Here is a 12,733-nt window from a genome sequence, read left to right on the forward strand (position 1 = left end):
TATACGTACAAATTAACACCACCGCCACTATTAACGTTGCCGCTAATAACTTTTCTTCAATTTTAATTTTTTTTTGAATTTTTAAATCCACAAAGATAACTTTTTATTTGGAAATTCAATTTCATTCTTTTTATTTAAAGGTGGGGGTGAAGGGTTTGGTAATTCAAGGAAAAGAAATTCGAGGTTTGGGGGGGGGGGGGGGGGGGGGGGGGGGGGGGGCGGATGGGGGGAAGATAAATCAGGGAGGGGGGGGGGAGGGGTTAGAGGGGAGGGGGCAGGGGTGGTGAAATTGGTGGTTGAAGGAGGAGGGATGCTGGTAGTGACGGATTAGGGGAGAAAAAGTTATGGTGGGAGTGGGATGGGGGTGGGGTAGAAGAAGAAGAAGATGAATTTATTTATATATATATATATATATATATATTCAAAAAATATATATTCACGCGTTTTTTCTTTTTTAAAAAAAAAAATTTACGTCAACTTGAGGGGTGACATTAATACACTTTAAATATGTTAAGGGGGATAAATAAATGGAAGTTAAGTTTAAGTGCTAAAGTAAGTTGAGTCGACAAGTTCAGGGAAATGATGTCTTTTCTCTATTTTTTAATATTGTTTATTTACTTTATTTTATTTTTAAATTAAACACTAATACCCTCGCCATGCATCTAACCCCCCCCCCCCCCCCCCCCCCCCCCTTTTTCCCAAAATCATAATTTTTTTTTTTTTTTTTTTTTTTTTTTTAAATTTTAACCTTCCTCCCTTCCCCATCCACCCACCCCCCCCCCCCCTCCACACACACTCTTTGTACATAGATCATAAGTTTGTTATTTTTAGTTAATATCTTACTAACTTATCACCTTACTTAATTTAGAAATATATATTTTTTATTGAAAAATGAATCTTGATTTAATATTATTTAAATAATTCATTAAATTTCATAGTTACCTCATTATGAAGTCTCAATAGTTAATTATTTTTGTGTCAAAATTCATACTCAAAATGTGCAAATTTAGCAGTGTGAAACAGTAAATTAACATGAACATATTAAATTATTTATATAATTAATCTATACAAACATATTCAAACAATTTTAGATAGCATTCAAACACATATACAAAAAATATAATCTGTTAATAAAAATAATTTTATCTTGATATATTAATAATTTATATGTCAATTACTAAACAATTCGATCTTAATTTCGAATACATATCAAACATTGTTGTGATTATAAGGAAAGACAAAACAAATCAAATCAATTAAATAAATTATTTTTCAATTTGCATACTTTTCCTGTCATAATTTAAAAATGCTCATTTCAAAATCAAATACTTATAATTTTCAAACATATTTTCTTTTCATATAAAGAAAATAAATAAAATAATAATTAAAAAAATATACTTTTTTACATTCCTAGGTTTTATTAATAAGTATCACTATTGTTCTTCGTGCTAGTGTTACAACAAAAAATATTAATGAGAAATTTTTGAAACTTAAATTTATGAGTAAAATAAAAAATTTCTTGAGAAAATAAGCATCAAGAACAAATATACCACATTAGAGTCATAAAGAAAATTTCACCACCAACAATTAAAATTAGAGAAAAATGATGAAAAATTAATACAATTTATTTTCTTTTATTTGTTTTTATCAAAAATCAAATGAACAAAATCATAATAGAAAATATTACTTACTTAAACTCAAGCTAGATTAACCTGTAATACCACCGACATTCATCTGCATATAAAACGTGAAATTGTTAAAACAAAAAAAAGTTAAAAAATATAGAATATGAAGAATGGAGTAATCAATAATATCAATAATAAAATAAAACTAAAAAAAAAAAAAGAAGAAGAAGAAGAAGAAGAAAGCTTAGCATTATAAATAATTGTAGAAGTATATACAAGAGAAGTTAAGCAGTAGAATTTCATTTCAACTCGAATTTCATTTAAATTTATATTCAAAAAACTAACTGATTAGGATATTGTTTTGAATAAATATAGATTTTAAAAAATAAAGAAGCAAAAACTGATAATTGTGAATAAAAAGGAGCCTAAAGAGAATTACAATTCTTCTGCCATAAAACTATGCTATAAAAAGGAGTATTTACTGCCAAATAATTAATTTTTAATTTAAATTAATAATAATCTTTATCAGTGGGATAATGATGGGATTTTTATTTTCTATATTCAGATTTAACCACTACTGTTTCTGCATAAGCTGTAGTTATTGTTTATTTATTTATTTGGTTATTTTTATTTATTATATTATTACTACTAGTACTACTAAGTACTGTCACTACTACTATTTATTTATTTAATTACTATTATTATTGTTACACATACTACACGCTACTACTACTTCTTTTACTGCTATTACTTATTATTATTATTATTATTATTATTATTATTATTATTATTATTATTATTATTATTATTATCTAAATATAATACTACTACTAATGCTATTATTACTTCTAGATTTCTATTACTTATTATTATTATTATTATTATTATTATTATTATTATTATTATTATTATTAAATTGTTAGAGTTTATTTATGACTCTTTAACTATAGACTCCTAGTTTAAAGTTAACGAGAATCTTTTTTTCTTCAAAAAGTCTAATATTTTCAAATTTAAATATGTTTTATCTTTTAATTTAAATTTATCTTTTAGTTAGTTCAAATTCAACTTTATCTAGTATAGCATTTGTTTTCAATATTTAAAAGAATCAGTTACTTTCATTTGAAATTCAAAATTCAAAAATTTAACACTAATTCAACCAACCAATATTCAACAAACTTTATCTAAACAAAGTGTTTTCTAAACAAATAATAAAGACGACTGAACAGTCTTTGGCATTAAATTCGTCAGAACAGACAATTCGTTTTTTAAATAAACGAGATATTGATTTGTATAAAAATCATTATAACTTTATGCATATTGAAATGGTTCAAATTGCTTTTAAACCATTAACTCTTAAAGGGTTACTAGAAACTTTCTTAGCAGCTCTCAGGGATGCTAGAAATCTAAATTTAAGACAGTCTTTAATGGGTTCGATTGAATTCACTGTGGCCTATGGTCCAGTTTATTTCAATACTCAGCAAATTTACAATTATCTTTGACTGATGCAAATATACTTGATGCTTTGACATTAAATGTGAAAACGCATGGTTATAATTATGCTCCTGGATCTGAACTTATTTGTCTGTCATACAGAATTTATTACAGATTATTAACTACTTTAAATCCTTAATGTAGATTATACGATACATCGGATCAGACTATATTAGTTGAGACTAATTTTGCAAGGTCTAAGATCACCATAAGGAGACCTATTAAATAGGATGAGATTGATTTTTTCATTACTTGGACCTTAAATTCGGTTATATCTCTGAATGAAGTCACTGATGATTTAACTAATAGTGAATTATCGCAAAGGACTCAAAATCCGGATGGTAGGATTTGTATTCAATTCGATGAAATATCTATAGTTTATAATAGACATTCATTTTTCATGCCTAAATTATTTATTATATGCATCATATTTCCCCCGGAGAACCATCATATGGTCCAGCTAAAAGTCGTGCAGCTTCTACAAGATTTGTAGAGAAAGTTAAAGTCAATCCTAGAACAAATATTGTTCAAGATAATGACAATATCTCTAATAGAGATATTCCTACTGCTTCTGAAATGAACTTTGATAAAAATGATATTTAATGATTCCATATCAAATTAATTTTAGCCCTGAATCTCAGGCAAGAAATTATATTTAAAAAGAATTTTTTGATAAAAAAATGAAACAAGTTTAGAACTTATTTTTTTAGACTTATAGTCCTGATGAAATGAATAATATTTCTCAAGAATTCTATGAAATATGTGCATTGCATAATCAAATTATGTATTTTGTGACTTGGTTTATAACCACCAACTTTTCATTATATGTTAAGGTGCTTCAAAGATCTTATCAAGATAACAGTGGTAACATTGTTAAAATTGTTTACCCTTCCCAAGCTCCTTTTATATTGTCAAATAATACTGGTATTACATTTTCTGCATTTTAAAAATTCATTGATAATGAAGTTGCTAAGGAAACTGTTGCAGAAATTAATAATTTGATTTTTTTAAATAATTATTTGAGCTTATATGTGAAAGTTTTAGGAGAACATATCTCTTCTCTTGATAAAAAGCTCGATGAGTTGATTAATTTGATAAAAAATTGAGTGTTAATCCAAACTCTACTGATATTGCTTTTTCTTTAGGAAGTAAGACAGAAGATTTGACGACTAAAACCAATATTCAACGGCCCCCTGATATTGAGGAATTTCAACTTAAATCGTCTTTGCATGATTAAGAACGGCTTCTTGATAAAAAGATCTCTGGTCTAAATGTTAGACCTATTGATTTATCTAATGCCTTTGTTGATAGCCTAGAATACACTCTTGACTTGAAAAATCAGACCAAATCAGAGCTTAATAAGCTCAGAGGAATGATTAGAAAATAGCCTGGTAAAAATCCTAGATATACCGATTCACCTCGTATGCAAATCTATTACTATCCGCGACCCACTCTTCAAGATATTTTGATAGAGGAAAGGGATTAGAATCAGACTAATACGTATTATAGCGAAGATGATATTTATGAATGGAATCTTGATAGCTTAACTGAGAGCTAATTAAAAATCCTCGTACATCGTATTATGATGTATTCAATGGTGTGCAAAGCCACCGGTGATAGAGAAAATAGAACAAATAAAGTTATATGTAAAATGATAGTTGCTGGTTTTACTGGTCAAATTCAGGGCTTGTGGGATAATTTTCTTACTAATGAACAAAGAGAGCATATTTTTAATGTCGTAGCTACTAGTCCAGGGATTCATAACCTAGGAAGAAACCTCCTTGCAAATAGGGAAGAAGACGTGTTTATATGCTCGTTCTTATAATTTTAGAATATTTTAATGGTAGATTCACCAATCAGTACGAAAATATTTGTACTCTTTTGAATGGTCTTAGATGTAAGACCCTAGGAGAATTTAGGTGATATAAGGACAACTTTTTAAGTCGGATTATGAAATTATCCAAAAATAGATATGAACATTGAAAGGCCAAGTTTATAGACGGACTTCCTCCATTATTTGCTGAAAGGTTTATAAAAACTCTTAGTGGCTCCTATGGTGAAATTCCTTGGGACAAGTATACCTATGGTCATTTGATAGCAGATTGTACAAAAGAGAGGTTAAAACTATGTAATGAATTAAATAGTTTAGACAACTTGAGCTTGATAAGCTTAGAGAAAAATATCAGATAGGAAATTTTTGTACCCAGTTTGGTATATCTGAACCAGCTTCTACTTCTAAGAAGAAAGGCTATAGATATTCCAAAGGAGAGTAGCCTTATCGAAAAAAGAGATCTAGATATAGGTCCAAAGAAGAGCGTGAAACTAGAAAAACCTATAAAAAATCTACTAGATTTATCAAAAATAGGTCTAAGAGAGATCTTGCTAAAATTAAGTGTTACAGATATGGTAAATTTGGGCATATTGCTTCAAACTGTAAGGTTTAAAAGCTTAAATCTTTAGGTCTTGATGCTAATGTGCATGATCAAGTTTATGGTTTGTTATACACCTCAGGTTCGGAATCTGATTATAATATTGAATGTAAATCAAAAAATGATATTGAGTTGCCTGATTTATCTGATAGTAATAATGCTAATGTTTGTTCTGATTACCAAGGTGATACCTGCACTTTTGATGACGTATTTTATAATTTGGAATCCCAGTTTGAAGATTTAAATGTTCAAACCATTACTTCTGATAATGTGTTAGAACTTTTGAAAGAAGTTTCGGATGAGAAACTATGTAAAAAGATTATTAATTTGTCTACTAGTTCAAAACCTAGAACTTCTAAAACTGCTAATAGTCGTACCTTTACTCCTAAATCTACTGATAGTAATTATTTTATGCCTTATTCTTTAGCAAAAGTTAATAGACGTCTTGCTATGAGTTATGCTCCTGGTAAAGATACTTCTTTTGATGATTTAAAAAGTGAAGTTGAAAACTTGAAAAGAAGATTAAATCTCTTAAACAAAACCAAATAATTTGTGATCACAGAATTTCACAAATTGAGAAAGATATTTCTCACCCTAATACTTCTAAGGGAAAAGAAAAGATTTTTGAAGATAATAATGACGACGATGTTGTTCAACATCTCTTGATTTAAAAAATGAGTACTCTTTGGGTATGATGCAAATTATTACTGCCCATAAATGGTATATTAAATGCACTATTTTGATTAATAATTATTTTTTTTTGTAACTAATATTGTTATGATTGACAGTGGCGCAGATGTTAGTTGCATACAAGAGAGATAAATTCCCACAAGATATTTTAAAAAAACTACTCATATAGTTAAATCTGCATCTAGACATGCTCTTGATATAAAATATAAATTGCCTAATACTCATATTTGTCAAAATAAAGTATGCATTCCACATTTTTTTTATATAAAAAATCAGTTATACCCTCCAATTATACTTGGAACTCCTTTTATAAATGCTATTTATCCTTATACTCATATTGATGCAAAAGGATTTACTGCTACTTACAAGAATAAAGAGATATCCTATTCTTTTGTTACAGATCTTGTAACTAGAGATATTAATGCTTTAATTAAAATGAAGCAAAAACATATTTTTGTGACACAATAAAATCTGCTAAGATACAAGAACAAATTCAATTGATTTCTAAACAAATGGCTATTGATATTTGTGTCGACCGCCCCAGTGCTTTTTGGAGTCGCAAACAAAATATTATTACTCTTCCATATGAAGATAATTTCTATGAGAATGATATCCCAACAAAATCATGACTGTGTTAAATGAATGCTGAATTAGTTGAATTCTGTAAAAAGGAGATTGATAATCTGTTGCAAAAGAGTTTGATAGAGCCTTCAAAATCTCCATGGCCATGTACTGCTTTTATGTTAATAAGCAGCAGAAAAGGAACGTGGCTTTCCCAGGTTGATAATAAATTATAAACTTTTGAATAAACATTTAAAATGAATTAGGTATTCTATTCCAAATAAAAAGGATTTATTGTTTCGATTATATGACGCCACTATATTTTTAAAATTTGATTTGAAATCAGGATATTGGCAGATTCAAATATTTAAAGAGCGCACTTATAGAACTGGTTTTAATGTTCCTTTTGGACAATATGAATGGAATGTCATGCCATTTGGTTTAAAAAATGCCCCATCAAAATTTCAAAATATAATGAATGATATATTTAACCCTTATATGGATTTCATCATTGGTTATATTGATGACATTCTTGTGTTTTCTAAAATATTTGAATTGCATATCAAGCATCTTGATATTTTTTAAGAAAATTGTGATACATAATGATTTGATGATATCTAAGCCAAAAATGAGTTTATTTCAAACAAATGTTAGATTCTTAGGACATAATATTTGTCAAGAGAAGATTACTCCCATTCAAAGATCCATTGATTTTGCTTCTAAACTTTCTGATGGTATAATTGACAGAACTCAATTGCAGAGATTTTTGGGAAGCCTGAATTATATTTATCCTTTTTATGAGAATTTATCTCATGATTTAGCCCCGTTATAAGATAGGCTAAAAAAGGACTATAAAGGTTCTTGGACTGATAATCACACCAATCTTGTTAAACGTATTAAATAGCGTGTTGAATCTTTACCCTGTTTAACTTTATCCAATCCTGCTTGGCAAAAAAATATTAAAAGAGATGCGTCGAATATTGGTTATGGAGGAATACTGAAAGAAGTTAATCCCCACGATAAAACTGAATGTTTGATAAGATTTTATTCAGGTAAATGGACTGATAGTAAAAAAAATACGCTACAATAGCTCATAAAATACTAACCATTGTTAAATATGTAAGGTTTTTGATAAAAAATATGTTTGATAAAGATTTTAAACGTGATGCTTCAAAATTAATATTCACAAGGTGGCAAGCTCAGTTAGCCTCTTTTGATTTTGAAATTCAATATAAAAAAGGAATTGATAATTCCCTCCCTAATTTCTTATCGAGGGAATATCTAAATTAAAATGAACTTTTATACCATTTTTTTCCCTGAAAAAACTCTGATTACTATTGTAAAGGTGATTTCGTTATACAGAGACATTCAAAATCTCATAACTGATAAAATCATCCATGATATGATCGAAGAAGAATTTTTTGTCTTCAATTATGAAGAAATTAGAGATATTGATTGGTAAGATTTAGAAATATCTAATTAATTGTCCTCTTTGTAGTATGGCTACTGACCCACCATGGCAAATAGCTCGAGGAAAAGAACAGGATAGATCAGGAGGAAGATCAGCCTCCGGTGGCAGGGAAAGATCATCCCCAACAATCAGATCATATTCAGAACCGTCATACGGATTATCATCTAACTCCGTAGTTATACAAATAGAAAATAGGAGTTTGATAAACTCCAAGGTGCCGCAGAAAGGCGAATCTTCATCATCAACTCAGTCAATTCATCTGGATGATATTCTAGAAGACAGTCTATTATACGGGTAATTACAAGCCTATTTTACAGCTCAAAAGAGTGATACATTTGCTTCGATTATGAAGGAAAAGGACAATAATGATATCAAGTCCTATGAACAAATTGAAAACAAAGAAATGATATTTCTTGTCGAAAACTCTGAGATTTAGAGGAAAAATGAACCGTGAAAAATACTCCACAAATACTTGATAAATAATTTATATTTTTTGGGTGAGCCATACAAAACCTGTATTTATTATGAGACTATTCTCATTTCCACAGGTAGTGCAGAATTCGAGCACTTTTCTGGATATAACACAGAAAAGAATATTTATAACTTCTCAAAATTGTTATTAAAAAGATTATATTTGTCGAAAATTGAGGGATGACCTCAATGACTGAGAAGCAGATACTGCTCAAAGGTTTCAAGATAAATTTTATTTATTGGGACTACATTCAAGCTTTTACTAAAGCTCTTTATTATAATAATGATAGACATAAGCATACTTGGTTTATAAAGGTATACGCAAAAATATTTGTAGAACCTATCCCGAACTGGTTCATAAATTGGTGATCTTATCATGGCCCGATCGTTCAGATATTGTCTGATCTATTCCTCAAGTTATAAAAAGAATGGACCAAAGTATCCCCAAATTTGAATGAATTATATCATGCAGATCATATCTGCAATTTAGATAAAATTGACCAAATGTACTTATTTATTGAATTTTCTATTTCCTGGATTCATAAATGGGCTCCGAAACTAGGATTCACTAAAGAGCAAATCCCTTGTTTATATAGGGTATTTTATAATATTTTTTAGGAAAAACTGATGCACAAGAATCCCAAAATAAAAATATTGTATGGACAAGAACTCCTTGATACTATCAGAAATACAATTCAGGAATATTCTGTAGCCCCTCGAAAGGATATTATCGAGGACAAATTATTAAAATATATTGCCAAAAGAATCTCTGTCCATGACGAAGATAGGATCGAGATGATTGAAAAATATTTGAAAGAAGTTCGAAGAAATCTAATGAAATTAGTTGATAGTCATGATAAGCCAGATACTTTCATAAAAAGTATAACTAGCGATGATATCACCAAAGAAGAAGTTCAGGATTCCTAGCCTGTCTCCTCAGATAAATCACTATCTGATGAAGCTATAGCAAGAACTGAAGAATTTCTTAGACAATTAAAAGAAAAAAATAAAGCGTAATACACACAGTATATTTATTGTGCACGGGACCTGAATGTGGGACCCTTGGTACTATTCCTACGACCCGGATGTGGGACCCATAAAACTATTTGTAGATTTCTTTTCTGCCTATAAATAGGTGACTTCATTTGTTAGGGAAGGCGGAAGTTTTTATTTTCTCTTTTTCATTTCTCTCTCTAAGCTTGAAGCACTCTCCCTTCTCTCTTATAAAATAAAAGCCTACAGTTAAATATTTTACTCCGGCCTTACATCCGGCCGCTAAAGGTATTTATTAGTTCTTTTTAATTGAAGTCTTTATATTACTCTCTCTCTCTGACCGTGATCATGTCCGGCTAAGTAATTTCACATCTATGCTGGAGATCTAACTTCTAGTATATAATCGCTATGAAAGATCCAGACTCTATCAAAATATAAAGGAATTTTTCTATCATTTCTTGGCTTGGTTTTGAGATAGTGATACAGTCGAAATTAGTACTACTTTTGTTTGCTTTGTCTTAGTGACTACGTCTAGCAAGCCATGACCTTTAAGCTCGTTAAAAGATGAGAAAAAAAGGGTGTCCCTTTTCACAGTTAGAACCGCTAGACACATAGTCTCAACTCAATTATGTATTAAATTCTGGCAGGCCCTTTGCTCGGGTAAAAGATTCAATCTTCCATATAGCCAATAAGCTATATGAAATTCTTGTATATTTCGGTTGTTTTTTCGATACTAACTTATAGATCTGGATGACCGCGCGAACTACCGCCAGCCCTCAGATCCTGTAATCTCTGGACTTCTTTCGTTATTGCTGAAAGGGTTAGAAAAACTCTTAGAGGCTCCTATGGTGAAATTCTTAGGGAGAAGTATACATATGGTCATTTGATGGCAACTTGTACACAGGAGGGGTTAAACCTGTGTAATGAGTTGAAATTGTCTAGACAACTTAAGCTTGATAAGCTTAGAGAAAAATCTCAGATAAGAGATTTTTATACCCAGTTTGGTATACTTGAACCAGCTTCCACTTCTAAGAAGAAAGGTCATAGATATTCCATAGGAGAGCAGCCTTATCGAAAAAAGAGATCTAGATATAGGTCCAAAAAAGAACGTGAAACTAGAAAAAACTATAGGAAATTTACTAAATTTACCAAAAATAGGTATATACTACTTTAGAGTCTATAGAAAATATATACACATATATACGTACCATTCAATATATGTACTACTTTAAATAAAATATATATTACAAGATATATACTACAATATATATACTAATTTATAAAATATATACACATGTATACCTTAAATATATAATACTTTAGAATCCATAAAAAATATATACACATAGATATTGTAGTATATATTTTATTTAAAGTATTACATATATTGAATGGTACATAACTACGTTTTTTTCTTCAAAAAGTCTAATATTTTCAAATTTAAATATTTTTTATCTTTTAATTTAAATTTAAATTTATCTTTTAGTTAGTTCAAATTCAACTTTATTTAGTATGCCATTTGTTTTCAATATTTAAAAGAATCAGTAAGTTCCATTTGAAATTCAAAAATTTAACACCAATTCAACCAATCAATATTCAGCAAACTTTATCTTTATCTAAAGACTAATTAAAATAATTTATATCTCTAAAATTATCTTTCATCCTATTATAGTTTCAATTTAAAACTATAAAAAATATTATAAAAATTTCAAACTAAATATTTTTAAATCTTTATCTTTGAATTTACATTAATAGTATATCAATTTTAATAAATTTATCATTAGTTACTTTTAATTATTTTACCATTTGAATTACTGTGCTTCAAATAAATGGATAAGTTACCCTAATAAAAATCACTTATCACAATAATGTAGTCATCCTTATTTTCTTTCTTGAATTATCTAAATACTGAACAAATTTTTCTTCCAAATTCCTAAATATAAGAAAATTTAAAGTCAAATTAGTTCACATCCGTGAAAATGCTTATATGTCCAATTGCAAATATTTTAAAATTTAGTTTGAATTATTTAATTTTTCATTATAAATAATTATAAAATCAATGAGATAATAATATTTATTTTTCATTCATTATTATTGTTATTGTTATTATTATCACCACACTAATATTATTACTACACACTTTTTTTTTGTTAGCAATTTTACTACGTACTACTATTTATTATTATTATTATTATTATTAAATTAACCGTATTCAAATATATTTTATAGTATATAAAAGGAATAATTTTTTCAAATAGTAAGAGTTTATTTAGGACTTATTAACCATACTTTTCTATTTTTACCTAATTACTTCATTTTTTTTAGAAAATACATATTCATACATCCCAAACATACAAATACTCACACCCCCAAAAAAAAAAAAAATCCTCTATGTACATTTTTTTTTTTACTATATTTTAGTTTGGTTACTTTTATCTAATATGACTTTGAATTAACTACATAAACTGTTAAATTAAAAAAAAAAATAATATCAAACACGTAGTTTAAAATTTTTAAGTGTTTCAACTTTTGATATCCGTAGTTACCTATTCGTCTCTTCTATTCATTTAACTTTATCTCTTTGCAAGTCAACAATAACAACAAAATCATCACTAAAAAGTAAAAATAACTCTCAAGAAAACTTCTTTATAAATTAAAGAGTAAATGCACTATTTCTACCTTAAACTATAAACGAAATTGTTGAGACACACCCAAACTTAAAGGGGGTCCTATTACCCCTGGACTAATTAAAACAGTATTTTTGACAACCTTAGTGCCTACGTGGCACATACGTGTGCCTACGTGGACCTTCAATGTGTTGATTCACGCAGTGTACCACGTAGGCACCAAGGTTGCCAAAAATACAATTTTAATTAATCCAGGAGGGTAATAGGACCCCCTTTAAGTTGGAGTGTGTCTCAGCAATTTCGTTTATAGTTCAGGGTGAAAATAGTGCATTTTCTCTAAATTAAATAATAGAAAAAGTATTACTTTGAAGTCGA

This window comes from Capsicum annuum, chromosome 6 (assembly GCF_002878395.1).
Source record: "Capsicum annuum cultivar UCD-10X-F1 chromosome 6, UCD10Xv1.1, whole genome shotgun sequence".
NCBI classification, from domain to species: domain Eukaryota; kingdom Viridiplantae; phylum Streptophyta; class Magnoliopsida; order Solanales; family Solanaceae; genus Capsicum; species Capsicum annuum.